This window comes from Pinus tabuliformis, chromosome 1_2, assembly GCF_031772625.1.
Source record: "Pinus tabuliformis cultivar Carrire ecotype Pingquan chromosome 1_2, CPIR1, whole genome shotgun sequence".
NCBI classification, from domain to species: domain Eukaryota; kingdom Viridiplantae; phylum Streptophyta; class Pinopsida; order Pinales; family Pinaceae; genus Pinus; species Pinus tabuliformis.
In genome coordinates, this window is record NC_142298.1 from 1,330,264,719 (window position 1) to 1,330,281,938 (window position 17,220).

Below are 17,220 nucleotides of genomic sequence, written 5' to 3' on the forward strand. Positions count from 1 at the left end.
TAACACATCTATTGAAAAGAGTTAAAATCATTATCCAATCATTAAAAAAAACTCAATTCAATGAGAACTAATTCTAGAGATAACAATTAGGATAATCAATTAATAATAAAATCTTAGGAATAACACCCTAATATAGATAATAACATCATTTCAACACTAATTCTAGAGTTTCACATTAACTTAGATAATGATAACATAATCACCTTAACGACATAAAAGACTTCTAGCACATACAGTGCACTTGCACTTCATCAGTTTACCTGCCTTGGTCGATAATTTATGCTTACAATTTAAGAACATTAAATTGACTAAACATTTTGGCGTCGTTGCCAAGGAAGTGCAAATAGAAGTTAAAAAAAACTCGAACAAAAACATGACATGCATAGGGAAAGAGACTCTAAAGGTAGATTTGTAAGACGAGGAAGAAGCTTAACTCCCACAAATCCGCTCACTCCACCACAACTTCGAAGTTCCACACCACCCACTCAAACTCGAATTCCATCCATAGGCCAACAAAGACTTCCTGAAGTCTTAAGATCTGAAATCCAATCCAGAACATCACCTACTTCATCTACTGAGGCTATAATCAAAGTAGAATAAGATCGTACGTCCCCAACTACATGAGTAGTTTTTCTATCTTCCACTGGTGAACACATTGTAGGAGAAGAATTAGAATTCCCAATGAAGAAGAGTAACAAGAAACTCATCTTGATTATCCATTGATAGAGGAACCAAAAGAATTAGAAGATCCTTACATTAGTTCTGAAGAATCCATCATGGTTGAAAAAGGAGAACGAGAGGTACACAATGCCAATGGTGAACAACCTAGGATTGTAGGAGGAGGTAGTGGTAGAGGAGGAGGTGGAGATAGAGGCAGAGCAGGAGGTAGAGGTAGAGGAGATCGAGACCCTTTTGGATTTCCTATCTTTAATGAGGATACAACCGTCACAATGAATAATATTTCACCTTCTATTCTTCCTAATTTCCATGGAAAAAGAAGTGAATACCCAGAGAAATTTCTCTTTGAATTTGAAGTATTATGAAGATCATATGATTATCTACATGATGCTCAAAAATTAAAATTGTTCCCTGCTACCTTAAAAGATTCAACATTGAAATGGTTCATGAGTCTAGGAACGAATACTATAAGGACATGGGCACAAATGAAAGAAGCATTCTTAGAGAAATATAGGGACTACTATATGCCTCACAACATTAAGGGTGAAGTCTTCAAAATGACACAGAATGAAGATGAGAATCTTGAAGACTTAGTCAAGATATTTGTTCACAATCTGAAAAGGGTAAAAATGGATATTCTAGATGAGGAAACTTTGAAATCCCTCCTACTCAAATCTATTAGAGACAAGTGGATTGATCTCCTTAACTTGACATGAAAAGGAGATATTTCTTGATTACCATTTGCAGATATTTGTGATTTGTGTGTACATATCTCAAGGGGTAAAACTCGAGTTGGAAAAAGTCCTAGGGATCCTCCTTTATCAAGAATCAATAAATCTGCAGCTGGGTCAGTTAGTAGGGAAGAATTAGGAAGCTTGCTTGATAGTTTTAAGACAATTTTTTTAGGGAGTCTTAGTGAACAAATTGACACCCTTAAAATATAAAACAAGCAAAAGGCGAAAAATGCTGCATTATCCATCTTTTGTACCAAGTGTAGAAAGAAGCATGCTCTGAGAGAATGTCCTTTAGACTTAAAAACCATAGAAACTTGTGATATGTGCAGATAACCATGATACTAAAGAATGTCCTTCTCTACTAGGTCTTAAGGTTGTATTTAATGATGAAGGAATACCAGAACAAGTAGATCCTCTTTGTTTGATTGCCAAAATACCATGGCAGAACTCTCAAGCAAATCAACCACAAGGCTTTAAATCATAACAATTTGCTTAGTCTTCACAAAGTAATTGGAATCCATCTTGGCAGCCTTGGGCTCAATCACAACCACAATCTTGGAATTAGGTATGGCAAAATCCTTGTGGGGCTTATGCTCAATATCAACAATATTTACCATCCTATCCTAATTTCCCACCACAATTCTTATCTCAATCTAATCAAATCCCTCAACCTAATCAAATTCCTCGAGCTAATAAATTAGCTCAAGTTCAAAATCCACATCTCTTCCTACCATTTGCATAAAAACCAAATCAATTACTTGCTCAACCACTTCCTAATCCAAATAATAAAATGTCACAACATGTTTACAATATGGAAGGGCAGAATCCTCAAACCTATGTAATAACTCCACTAGATCTAAATAATGTTCAATTAAGATCTGGTAGAGTATGATCCATGTGGGTATTGGTGGCCACCTGCCAAGTCCACCTGGACCCCCACCATTGTCTTTCTCAGCATTTTCAGTTTCCTTAATTGTAGCACAACTTACTATTTTTAGCAGTTTTTCGGGTCCTGAACTTCCGGAGCTGTTTTGAGGCCCTATACGACGTTTTTTGGGGAATCCAAGGGCAACATGGGTCCAACAATGATAGTGCTCGGATAGATCTTTCTAATGAGCTATTGTACGCGTCAAACAGAGATCATATGCCAAAGTTACGAGCCCGGGAAGTTGATGTACCAATTTACCCCCAAACGGGGCCCACAGTTTGGCGTTTCATCTCCTAGGGTTAGGTTTTGGAATGTTAAGGGTTTTCCATTGTTTCTCAACAATAAATAGGCCTTCGAGCCTCATTGTAACACAGTTCAGAGGCACGTAGCCATCACATCTCTTCTCAGAGATAAGCTACCATCGCCCTAGCTGGTTTATTTCCATTTCTGGTTGTAAGCATATTTCAGTATTTTCCATTAATGAAATGAAGTATTATTTCCGCTGCATCTTTGTGTATATGGTTATCTCTATAATTTGTTGCGTTCCTGTTTAAATCCGGATCAGTGGTATCAGAGCGGTCTGCTTTTTCTCTGTTTTTCTTTGCATGTCCCCAACAAGGTCGGGATATAAGGAGTTAGGGCTTGAACTGGTTGAACCTTTGCAAGACCAGCCTCGTAAATCCCGACGGCCTCCCATGGTGGACGAGAAGAAAGATGAGGGGGCAGGAGATCCCATCAAAATCTTGCTCGAAGAAGCCCTCGAGCGACAACGGAACGCGATGATGGACAGCTTTGCCCAGATCCTTCAGCGGCTACCCAGAAGCAACGCATCGGCTTCCAGCAGCTACTCTGGAAACGCCACACCCTTTAAGGTACAAGTTAATTTTGAAATCCCCATATTCGAGGGTCAGATAGACGCAGATGCCGTAGATAAATGGTTAAATCTGCTAGAGGGTTATTTTTCTGTTCATGAATTTTCGAGTCGGGAAAAGATTGTTTTTGCTCTTCTCAAAGCAGCCCCCCACGTCAAGGACTGGTGGGAAACCTACTGCGAGCAGAAGGATGAAAGTACTGGCTCACTATTTTCAGCCGCACCCACCTGGGATTCGTTCCGGGATGCCATCAAGGAGCAGTACTACCCTGTCGGAAGTTATGAGGATGAATACATAAAGTGGACCACGCTGCGGCAGGGAAGGGACCAAGACGTGCCGGAGTTCACCAATCTTTTCCATACCCTTCGCACAAAGTTGGGTATCAAGGATTCGGAGCAACATTTGATACTCAAATACCGTGGCTGCCCGCACAAGTACATCCAGGAAGAAATACAATTCCTAAACATCCCCTCGCTCGACGCAGCATACCGATATGCCGTCAAGGTCGAGCAGAAGTTTAAACAAAAGAAGCGAGACTTTGGATCTGCGAATCCAAAGCAGGGGAAAGGTGCCCCTAAACCACAGAACAAAGGACAAAGCCAAGGCGGGACAGCCCAAGACAACCAGCCGAAGCTGCAAGCAAAGAACAGCGCCGCGAAGCCGAGAAAGGACACTGGAAAATGGTGCGAGTTCCATAAGAGCTCCACTCACAACACAAGTGAGTGTCGGGCCAAGCAGTCACTGGTGGCTGAGCTAAAGGTTTCAGAATCAGATGCATGTTCCGACTCTGAGTCAGAACTCGATAAGGGGTATGAAAAAGGGAAGCATATCATTGATGTGGATCCCAGCGCCACTGTTGCTACCGCAAAGATCCAGAAAAATGAACCCGAAGATCCAGAGGAGGAGGAGCGTCTCTTCCACTCCCAGATGTGGGTAAAGGGCTCCCCGATACAGTTCATTGTTGATAGCGGGAGTCAAAAGAACCTCATTTTGGCAGAGGTCGTGAAGCGGTTGGGCTTACCGACCACAGCACATCCACAACCATACACCATTGGGTGGCTTCACCAAGGACGAGATCTTCGCGTGAGCCAGCAGTGTCGCCTTCCATACAACATCAAGCCCTTCACGGATGAGGTATTGTGTGACATTGCTCCCCTTGAAGTTTGTGATGTATTACTAGGACAACCATACTTGTGGAAGCGACATGCTGTATATGAATCAAGGCCCCGTGCTGTTATTATTACATTGGGAAATAAGTTGTTCAGGATACCAGAGGTAGCACCACCTGCCGCCATCTCTTTGATTACTGCAAAACAATGCAGTAAGATCATTTCCAAAACCAGGAAATTTGTTTTCCTGATGATACGCCCTTAAGGAAAGAAGAAGACAGTGGCCGCGGCCTCCAAACGAGGTCCCTCTGCACGACAACTACAGATGGACAAGGTTCTGGAGGAGTACGAGGACATCTTCACCTCCCCGACAGGGGTTCCTCTGCACTGTCAAGTCAAGCACTCCATCGATCTGACCCCAGGTGCACCACTACCCAATGGACCAATTTATCAGCGCTCCGTTCTGGAGAACAATGAAATCAAGAGGCAGATTCAGGAGCTCCTGCAGAAAGGTCACATCCGTCTGAGTTTATCGCCCTGTGGGAGCCCGATCGTGTTGGTACAGAAGAAGGATGGGATGTGGAGACTCTGTATTGACTATTGGGCACTGAACAAGATCACTGTCCGTAATAGGTACCCGATCCCACGGATTGATGACCTCCTAGACCAACTAAAGGGGGCGAAATATTTCAGCAAGATTGATCTGAAGTCAGGATATCACCAGGTACCAATCGAACCCTCCGATGTGTGGAAGACTGCCTTCAAATCCAAGGAGGGCCTCTTCGAATGGTTGGTCATGCCTTTCGGATTGACGAATGCTCCTGCAACCTTTATGAGGCTAATGGATGACATCTTGCGGCCATTCACCAACTCCTTTGTAGTAGTATACTTGGATGACATTCTGATCTTCCGCCAGAGTTGGGAAGAGCACCTCCACCACATCCGACAGGTTCTCCAAACACTGCGACAACACAAGCTATGTGCCAATTTGGAGAAATGCACTTTTGGCATGACCCAGGTTCAGTATCTGGGATACATCATTGATGAACAGGGGGTGCATGTCGATCCAGCCAAGATCCAAGTCATTCGGGATTGGCCCTCTCCAACCACTCTAACAGAGCTCCGCAGCTTTCTAGGTCTTGCCAACTTCTACCGCAGGTTTATGTTGGGGTTTTCTCATATTTCTTGGCCCTTGAGTCAAGTCACCAAGGGCGAGGCGAAAGCAAAATTCTTTTGGTCTGAATCTCAACAGAAGGCATTCAGGGAGTTGAAGGATCGCCTCTGCACAACACCAGTGCTCGCGTTACCAGATTTACAACAACCTTTTGAGGTCGAGACAGATGCCTCTGACTATGCTATTGGGGCAGTCCTTACTCAACATGGACATCCAGTGGCATATCACAGTGAAACACTTTCAGACACAGTCCGGAAGTACCCCACTTATGATAAAGAGATGTATTCCATTGTACAGGCCTGCCGACAATGGAAGCATTACATTTTGGGGAAGGAAATGGTCATCCACACAGACCACCGACCTCTACAGTTCATACAGACCCAAAAGAAATTGCAGAATGATCGCCATCAGAAGTGGTCTACATACCTGCAACAGTTTCACTTGAATATCAAGTATAAAAAGGGCAGCACCAATAATGTTGCAGATTGCCTCAGTCGGCCACCGATCATGGCGCTAACCACCGTGCTCAACTCTTGTGGGCACGAGACTTCTGAGTGGCCACTTCTCTACAAAAGCGACCCAGAATTCGGCCACACATACCAGACACTCTTGGAGGGTCGGCATGTTGCAGATTTTCACCTCCAGGACGCCCTATTATGCCACCTCGGTCACCTTTATGTTCCTTCAAGCGAGCATGCCAAGATGATTTGGGAAGCACACTACAGTTGGGCTGCTGGGCATTTCGGGGTCGAGAAAACAGTGGCAGTACTGCAAAATTATTTCTATTGGCCGAATCTTTGACAGGATGTTGGGAAGTACATCTGATCATGTACTGCCTGTGCCATTGCCAAACCGACCATTAAGAAGCACGGCCTCTATACCCCGTTGCCTACCCCTAGTCGACCTTGGGAATCCATCTCCATGGATTACATGTCAAGCCTTCCTTCCACTAAGCATGGAAATGACTGTGTTTTTGTGGTCGTCGACAGGTTCTCGAAGATGGCCATTATGATGGCCTGCAAGAAGAATATCACAGCAGAAGCCACTGCTAAACTCTTCTTTGAACGAGTGTGGGTGCACTTTGGGATCCCACAGTCTATCATCTCAGATTGGGACAGTTGGTTTCTCAGCACATTTTGGTCCAGTCTCTGGTCAATGCTGGACACCAAACTCACGAAGTCCACAACCTTCCATCCTCAAACTGATGGCCAGACAGAGGTTGTCAACAGGATGATTGTGCACATTTTGCGCATGTATAACTCAAAGCATCCACGCGCATGGGACGAGAGCCTCCCCTATGTTCAGCATAGCTACAACCGAGCTCTTCACAGCTCCACTGGCCATAGCCCTTTTCAGGTGGGTTTGGGATTCCAGCCACTATGCCCCATTGATGTGGCCATGCCCCTTGCAACTACTCACATGAATTCAGCTCATGTCCAGTCCGAAACAGATAAGGCCACCAGCTTCATCGAGCGCATCCAACATATTCGCCAGCAGGTCCATGACATTCTTGAGAAATCAAATGCCAAGTACAAGCAGCGACATGATCAACACCGGGTGCCACACAAGTTTCAGGTGGGCGACAAAGTCTGGTTGCATTTGCAAAAGGAACGCCTTACTGGAGCCTATCGGAAATTGAGACCACTCCGATATGGTCCTTACACCATTACTAAGGCTATGGGAGACAATGCATTTGAGCTCAGCATTCCCCCATTCCTTGGCCTGCACCCAGTGTTCAATGTGGACCGCCTTTGGCCATACTTTCCACCATTGCTAGACACATCCGACATTGCAGAACAGCTCAAACCCACAGAATTAAATTCATATTGCATGGAACAAGCTGCAACTGATCGGATCATGGACACACAGATCAAGAACACTCACCAACAGAATATCCAATTGTATCGAGTTGTCAAATCAGGCCAACTCCTTCAGCAGGGCAAGTGGCTCACCAGGGAACAAGTTCAGCAGAAGTTTCCTCATCTCATGGAGGAGCTCAACGCAATGGGGACCATTGCTTCCTAAGGGGGGAGGAATGATCTAGGTGGATATTGGTGGCCACCTGGACCCCCACCATTGTCTTTCTCAGCATTTTCAGTTTCCTTAATTGTAGCACAACTTACTATTTTTAGCAGTTTTTCGGGTCCTGAACTTTCGGAGCCGTTTTGAGGCCCTAAACGACGTTTTTTGGGGAATCTGGGGGCAACATGGGTCCATCGAATGGACCGATGTTGCCCGTTCCAACAATGATAGTGCTCGGATAGATCTTTCTAATGAGCTATTGTACGCGTCAAACGGAGATCATATGCCAAAGTTACGAGCCCGGGAAGTTGATGTACCAATTTACCCCCAAACGGGGCCCACAGTTTGGCGTTTCATCTCCTAGGGTTAGGTTTTGGAATGTTAAGGGTTTTCCATTGTTTCTCAACAATAAATAGGCCTTCGAGCCTCATTGTAACACAGTTCAGAGGCACGTAGCCATCACATCTCTTCTCAGAGATAAGCTACCATCGCCCTAGCTGGTTTATTTCCATTTCTGGTTGTAAGCATATTTTAGTATTTTCCATTAATGAAATGAAGTATTATTTCCGCTGCATCTTTGTGTATATGGTTATCTCTGTAATTTGTTGCGTTCTTGTTTAAATCTGGATCAGAGTATGACAAAGAAAACCCCCTATTGTCATTCAAGAAGCAAGGACAAATCTTCAAAAAGATAAAAATCAATCTGAAGAAGGAGAAATATCTGTTCCTCAGAAAGAAAATAACCAAACAAAGAATGTTCCTATAATTTCTGATGATACTCCTATTGTAGAACAATCCTCAGTATTCATTAAACCACCTTTCCCTGAACGGTTGAAAATTGATGAAGGAGTAGAAAAACAAATCGCATTGCTTGATTATAATATGCTGGATGAATTAAGAAATGTTTGTATAAAAATTCCTTTATTGCAAGCCATAAAAGAAATACCAATTTTTGCAAAAACAATCAAGGAATTGAGTACTCAAAGATTAAGAAGAAAAAGAAAAGACATAAAAAGAATTTAGCTAGTTGGGAAAATTGCAGACATCATGATGGGGAAAGCAACAATACAAAAATATCTAGATCCAGGGAGCCCCATTGTGAAAATTCACATCAATGGAATTGAAATACCAAACGCACTGATTGATCTAGGAGTAGCCATAAACATAATGAGTAAACAAATCATGGATTCACTAAGGCTTCCTAATCTTCAACACACACCAACATTTTTGCAATTAGCAGATAGGTTTGTAATTAAACGTGATGGTGTATTAGAAGATGTTTATGTATCCTTAGATTCTTGGGAATATCCTGTGGACTTTATGGTTTTAACACCCAAGAATAATTTAGGAGGACATTCATTAATCCTAGGAAGACCTTGGTTAGCTACAGATGATGCTTTCATCGGTTGTAGATCAGGTGACATGTTTATCTCAGATGGAAGTTCTACAAAGAAATTTACATTGTATTCACCTGCAAAAACAACAATAGAAATAGAGAGTGAGGGATGGATAGATGATGATGATGATATACAACCTGTTTTCACTATTGAACAAGTAAGTGAGGAGGACCAAATTTTAAATCTAATAGAAAATAATGAACCCTCCTCAGATTATGATCGTAGTCGAATCAAATATCTATCATCTAGACAAATGTCTTTACACTCTATGGAAAAATTTGGAAATTCTTCAATAGAATTTTTTCCATGCAAAACTTTGAACATTAATGAAAACCTGAAAGAATTACAAAAAATCAACTAGTAGAAATTCTACAAAAACGCTCTTCTGTTTATGCATGGGAATACACTAATATGAGAGGAATTAATCCTAAAACTTGCATGCACCATATCTACATTGAACAAAGTGCAAGACCAGTTAGACAACCACAAATAAGAATGAATCCAAATCTGAAAGAAATTGTTAAGGAGGAATTACAAAAACTATTGAATGTAAAATTCATCTATCCAATATTAGATAGTCAGTGGGTTTCACCCCTATTAATCGTTCCTAAGAAAAATGGGAAATGGAGAGTATGTATTGATTATAGGGAATTGAATAAGGCAACATTAAAAGACCACTTTCCACTTCCTTTCATAGATCAAGTTTTAGACACATTAGCAGGGAAAAAGTATTTTTCATTTTTGGACGGTTTTAGTGGATACAATTAGATTCAGGTAGCACCTGAGGATCAATATAAAACCACATTTACCTTTTCATGGGGAACTTATGCTTATTGAGTACTTCCTTTTGGATTATGCAATGCTCCAACAACATTCCAAAGAGCAGTCCTTAGAATTTTCTTTGATCTTATTCATGATTGTGTGGAAGTATATATGGATGATTTCACAGTTTATGGAAATTCTTTTGAAGAGGCACTTGAAAATTTAGAAAAAGTTCTAATAAGATGTAAAGACAAATCTTTAGTTAAGTCATGAGAAATGTTTTATGATATTTAATGAAGGAATTGTTTTAGGTCACCACATTTCAGGAGATGGAATTAAGGTAGACTCATCTAAAGTAGAGGTCATTTCTGAATTATCAATACCAAATTGTCAACGAGATGTTAGGAGATTTCTTGGTTTTAATGGATACTATAGAAGATTCATAGAAAACTTCACAAAAATTGCATCTCCACTCTTCAAATTACTTACCAAAGATTGTGAATTCAGTTGGGATTTTGATTGTCAAAATGCTTTTGAAACTTTGAAAAAGAAAATCTCTAAAGCACCTATTTTAAAAGGACCTAATTGGAAATTGCCTTTCCATATATCAACCGATGCTTTAGACACAACCTTAGGAGCTGTGTTAGGACAAAAAGACCTTACTCCTTATGCAATCTATTATACCAGTAAAAATTTATCTCCATCGGAGCTAAATTATATTGTAACTGAGAAGGAATTTTTAGTTGTAGTTCATGCCATTAATAAATTTAGACATTATATAACTGGCTATGAAACTTTCATTCACATAGACCATTCTTCCATTAGATATCTAATGAATAAACCAATCACTAATGGGAGAATAACCAGATGACTCTTACTGTTACAAGAATTTAACATCACCATTCTAGATCAACCCAGAAAATAAAATACAATTGCTAACTTTTTATCTAGAAGTCAGAATGATAACAATGATAAATCTATGGAGAATAAATTTCCTGATGAATAAATTTTTGCAGTATCTACTAAATCACCTTGGTATGCAGATATTGCTAATTATTTAGCTACAGGGAAATTACCATTTCATTTGTCTCCTAGAGAAAAGAGGAGGACAATTCAAAACAAGGAATAAACAAGGAATTGGTCAAAACAGGACCAGATCTCATCATCAGAAGATGTGTTCGAGGAGACGAGATACCGAAAATACTTAAAGCATGCCATGATGAACCATGTGGAGGACATTTCTCTAATAGAAGAACTGCTTATAAGATCCTTCTCTTAGGATATTATTGGCCTTCCATTTTCAAGGATACCAAGGAATATGTTAGGAGATGTGACAGTTGTCAAAGGATGGGGAAACCTACTCTTTCAAATGAAATTCCACTACAACCTCAGGTACTCATTGAACCTTTTGAGAAATGGGTGCTAGATTTTGTTGGTCCAATCAATCCACCTTCAAAACAAAAAAGGTATATTCTGGTATGTACTGATTATGTCACTAAATGGGTAGAAGCTAAATCACTTCCTTTTGCTACTGAAAATGTTGTAGTTTCATTTCTTTTTTAGGATATTTTCACTCGTTTTGGTGTCCCAAGAGAAATTGTAACAGATCAAGGAACACAATTTACATCCAGAGTAGTGCAGAAGCTCGTGGAACAATACAAAATCAAGCATCAGAAATCTACTCCATACCATCCACAAGCCAATGGACAAGTTGAGTCTACAAACAAGGTGATTGAAGAAATTATCACCAAGACTGTACACTTACATAGGAAGGACTGGCAGAAAAGCTTCCAGAAGCTTTATGGGCTTATAGAACTACATGGAGAAGCACTATAGGACATAGTCCCTATGAACTTGTTTATGGGAAGCAAGTCTTACTTCCAATAGAGTTCCAGATCCATACCTATAAAACAACAGTCCAATTGGATCTTGACTTATCAAAAGCACAAAAGCAAAGGATGGGACAAATCAATGAGCTTGATGAAATAAGACAAGATGCTTTCCAAAAGACCATCATAGCTCAACAACAGAGATCCAGATGGCATGATAAATACATCAAAGAAAGAAAATTTCATCTAGGAGATTGGGCATTACTTTTTGGTTCAAAGTTCAATAACTTCCAAGGAAAATTCCAAAATCACTGGCTTGAACCTTATGAAGTTGAAAAAGTCTTTGACAATGGTACAGTAAAATCAGGACTATTGATGAAGAGAAAATTCCTCTTTTAGTGAATGGACATCGACTTACACTTTATCAGAAGCCATTGACAAAAGAGGAATTTGTCAAAATTTTCCAAGATAACTCAGAATTGAAGATGGTTGAGAGGAATTCTTCTTCTTTTATACCTTAGAAACTTTATTTTTCTCTGTTTCATTAAAAAAAAAGGAAAAAAAAAATGTATAAACATGAAAACCAACAAGTTGTTGGCATGCTTATACAGAAAATTTAAAGTGAAAACCAACTCTTGTTGGCACCTTAAATTTTCTCTTAATCATTTTTCTAAAAATCCCTTTTTCTAAACATCCCTTTCTTGAAAAAAAAATTAGCTACAGAATTAGTGACTTTCTACAGCTCTAGCAAGTTTCTGCAGCTCTGACAAAGTTTCTGCAGCCAATCTAACAGGGACACTTGGTGGCTCAAATTGAAGAAATGATTGACTCCTTTCAAGTGCAAAGTACCTGCAAATGACATCAAAGGACAAATAAAGGTTAGCAAATAAATCTAAGGTATGTAACACTTTAATTTTACAATAGGGGTTAACATATTGTATATATGAATTATGTGGACATAACATTACCGAAAAACCAAAATCATTGCAGTTCATGGATGATAGTCCCTTGTCAAATCCATTATAATCCGCCACCATTTTAACTCCTATCTCATACTCATTTCGGATCCATCGATTTGATCGCCGAATCATTGAATTAAATGCATTCAAACGACTAACTCATCCCCGTGAACCTTCATTATACTTGCATGTTCTCTCATTCTTTCAACTCATACAGTCTCTCCATCCTAAGAGCGAAACCCTACTAAGACTATTTTCCCTGTCAAGTAAAATAGTTCTTGAGATGAAACATCTCTCACCATGGGCGTTATTGTTCGAACAGAGCCAACATGAAGGAAATTTTTGGAAGGATACCCCCAGACCAGAGAATTGTTACAGAAAGCTCAGTGGTTAGATTTCATAGAAAAGTTTGATGGTTTCCATAGGGAGGTGACAAAAACCTTTGCACGATCTTTTGATGGTGCAGAAGTCGAAATAGGTGATGTCAAGTTCGCAGTGACAGAGTCCCTGATTGCAGAAGCCACCGGACTACCCAGAGCTGGAGAAAAGTGGTTCAAGAATAGAGGAATCGAAGGGGAAGACTGGAAAATTTTCTTAAAAAACCCAAATATGGATACTACTATCTTTAGAAAAGGTATTCCTAGCTCTGCCCTCAAAAGTAAGTGGAGAAATTTGCTCCTTATCCTTCAAAAATTTGTTACTTGTGAAGGTCGATTTGGGTGTATGTTTTTCTATCACATTAGGCTATTGATGAATTTCCTTGAAGAACATCAAATGAATCTTCCATACTTTCTGTTGAATAGCCTTAAGAAAATGTCAGTAAGTGTTCAGAAGAAAATCCAGCTTATAGACAACACAATGTACCATCATGGGTTAGTAAAAATTTTGATTGAGTTTCATCTTCAAAGCATAGGTGATAATTGGGAAGATTTTCTAGTGAGAAATCACTTTGAAGAGAAAACCCCTGAACAACCAAGTGGTAGCAGAACCCTAAGGGGAAGAAAGAGAAAAATTGAGACAGTAATAGAACAAGAACCACAACATCAACAAGATTTGTCAAAGGATGATCTACCAATTGTAGAAATTTTGTAGAAAATGAACATAGAAAGTCTTAGAAGAAAGAAAGCCAACAAGAAAACAGAAGTTTTACCCCAAATAAAAACCCTTCCTTAGACAAAAATTCCAAAAGTTAAGGAAAAGAAGATTCAAAGGACGTCGACCATAGGTTTGATAAGAACACCAGATTGAACACGGTGAAAGAGGCAACCTCAAAAGTTGCAGAGCATATTGATCTCGAGTCAAAGGAGCAATCTAAAGATCTCGAGGACTCTCCAAAAGAATCACTGACACTGTTACCAAGGGTATCGCCACCTCCCTTCATTTCACCTCCAAAGAGTCTAGTACAAAGCCCAGGTATTGATCATGTACAACAAGAAATCTATGATTACATAGAATCATTAGAGAGAAAGGAAGCAGTGGCCAAAGGATCAATTCAGAGCCCAGAAGAAATCAACCAGTTTAATGAGCCACAAGAACCTCCAGTATCTAATGTCTTGAAACAAGAAATCTTTGAGTTGGAGACATTAAACAGGTACCTCAAAACTGAAAATCAAACTCTGAAGGCACAAAATGGAATTCAAATTGCCAAAAGTGATAACCTCATACTTCACTTAAGTCTATGGTATAAAAAGAATAAGAAATTGAAGAAAGAAAACAAGGCCATGAAAAGAGAAATCATTAACCTGAAATACAAGATCCTTATGAGGAAGCCAAGGATGGCAGTAACTACCAAGAAGAAGAAGAAAGTGAAACCTAGATGTGTTGGCAAAGGTATCTAAAGACATACAGAAAAATGACAATTTTGTGTTGTATGAGGACATACAAAACCTCCAGTGTGGGGGAATGTAGAGTCTCAGAACTGCTTTATCTTGACATCCTTTTTGCCCATATTTACCTTCTTTTTCCTACCACTATCATCCAAATAAATACATCAAACATAATGTTTTGACAAGGTAAACATTCATATGTCCTCTTTTTCATATTTTATCAATATTCCTTATTGTTCTATTAAAGTTTACATGCAGCTATAGAATTCATCTGATTCGACAACTAATCCACAGATCTGTAGCCATTTCCATTGTTGACAGGGTTCAAGTGCGCTAGCTCAGCAAAGGAGTATATGGGTAGATAGGGAATGATCCTCTCATGGATTTCTTCCTATTTACTCGAGCTAATTCACCAGGAGATCCACACTATCACACGGTCAACCATGGTGGTCAACAACAGGACAACGCACTGGAACAAAGTCCGAATTTTAAGATATTTCATCGATTTGCTTTTTCAATAGAAAATCGACAAATAAGTGATATGATTTAGTTTTGATAAGGACTATAGAGAAGTCATGTAGGCTTAAATTTCTCGTATTGTTAAAAAGAACTCTATAAAAACACTGGCTGCTCTGTGTAATGCGTGCCCCACCATATGTAATTTGAGCATCTTGTAGAACTCTTTTTCACTTAATGCAAAATTCTTATTTCATATATTTTATGTGTTGTTAATCTAAGGTGACTGACTGCCACGTGGAGGGCCCCTACGCATAGATCAGGTCTCTGATTCACAGTAATTAGATTTTCCTTTTCATTATTATTTCATAGATTTAATTCATGGATGCCCTGTTTTCATGTTTTTAAGATGTAGTTCAATGAATATCGCGATTAGGTTCACTTGATTGATTTCTGTATCGTTCATTTCATTTGCTTAATACCTAGCATATACTCAGTAATTTCGTTTCATTCATTTTCCTAGCACAACTTAGTGATTTCATAACTCATAAATTTTGTTTCTGTTTTTTTCCTTTTTGCATTGAAATAAAGTTGCAGTAGATAAGAGTGGCAGTCTTTCCTAGCTTCTGAATTCAAGCACATTTCATTTCCAAGTTGATAAATTAGGATCTTCTTTATGTCATTTCATGCTTTCATAGTTAGCTTTGTTTAGCTGCAGCATAAAAATCCAAAAACAATTGATAAGTTGAAAGGAAGATTAACATAACACATCTATTGAAAAGAGTTAAAACCATTATCCAATCATTAAAAAAACTCAATTCAATCAGAACTAATTCTAGAGATAACATTTAGGATAACCAATTAACAATAAAATCTTAGGAATAACACCCTAGTATAGATAATAACATCATTTCAACACTAATTCTAGAGTTTGACATTAACTTAGATAATGATAACATAATCACCTTAACGACATAAAAGACTTCTAGCACATACAATGCACTTGAACTTCATTAGTTTACCTGCCCAGGTCAATAATTTATGCTTACAATTTAAGAACATTAAATTGACTAAACACTTGCTGAAGCTGAAAAATCTGGTGCAACTTTTGACAGAGATGGTCGCCATCCTAAGAGCAGTTTTGAAATCAACAACAACAACCATCCTCAAGCCATGCATGATCTGGTTCAATCTTCAAAATATGATTCTACAATTCTAGAAAGTTTTGGGATGTGCCAAGGAGTCGAGGCACTTCAACATCCATTGATGGTTATGTAGGGACCTCGCAACTCTGGTAAGCACCCTAAACCCATTCAGATCTAGTTTCTCTTGCAAAATTTGTCTATCGGCATGGTCTCAATCGATGTAGACTCCTGTGTAAAAATATTTTGGCATTCCAGGTGTGATCTTTCAAATTTTCAAATTTTCACTTATGATCGAATCCACGAATCTGTTACAGTGCACCCGTCTTCATGCACATCTCTTACATCAAATTCGGGTTGGGAGTGTTCGTCTCTCATGAAGTCATCGAATTGTGAAGTTGATCATCTCAAAGATTCTCTTTGCCTGCAATCATACTTATCGAATCCCCCTCTTCATGATCAACTCCTCGGCCTTCTTGCAAACCTTGCACTGCAAATATGTCTGTCATATCTAGCTCATAACGAACTTGATTCGATTGTGCAGAGCGCTCGCAAGATTGTTAAAATTGCAAACTGGGAATATGACATCTCAACCAGCTCATCTGATCATTTCTCTATCTTGGGTGATTGTCATTCAACTTATCATTTTCCCATCAGCACATCCGATGACAGTTGCTTTACACTCTCTGATTGTCATTGTTTAACATCTCTCCCTTTAGATTTTCATAATTCAGATGAGGCACTTCAGCTTGCGCTGATGGTTATGGCAGGTCCTCACTGTCTTGGCATGAATGTTGAGGATGATCAGATTTATTTTTCCTTACAAGATTCCCATCATGATCTTGTCTGTCAAATCGAAAATCCACCCTTTCACATATCACAAGGTTGTCCAAACAACCATTATGAATTTCATGACCCAATCGCTAAATGGATGGAACAATCTTACTTGGAAAGCCATGTTGCAGGTAACAAGCTTCAATCCTTCCTTGCGCTTGCTAAGAAGCTCGGTGCAGATAAGGACACACTCACAAGAAGCTTTCGAGGTTTGTTTAGAAACGATATCCATCATAAAGGTAAGCATGTGTATTGGGTGGGTGTGACATGTCTTTCTTCCCACAATCAAGACCTTCATTTCTATGTGCAACTTGCTCGAGTTTTTGTATTTTCCGTTGCACACTACTTTTTATCTGTTTTAATCATTTGTATCTTTGTCGATGCAGGTCGGGAGCGACTACGATGGCTTCACTAGAAATTTCGTTTCACGTAACCCCAACTGTTTAGTTGTTAGGATATGAGTAGGATTAGCTGCATCTCAGTTTTCCCTTCCTTGCA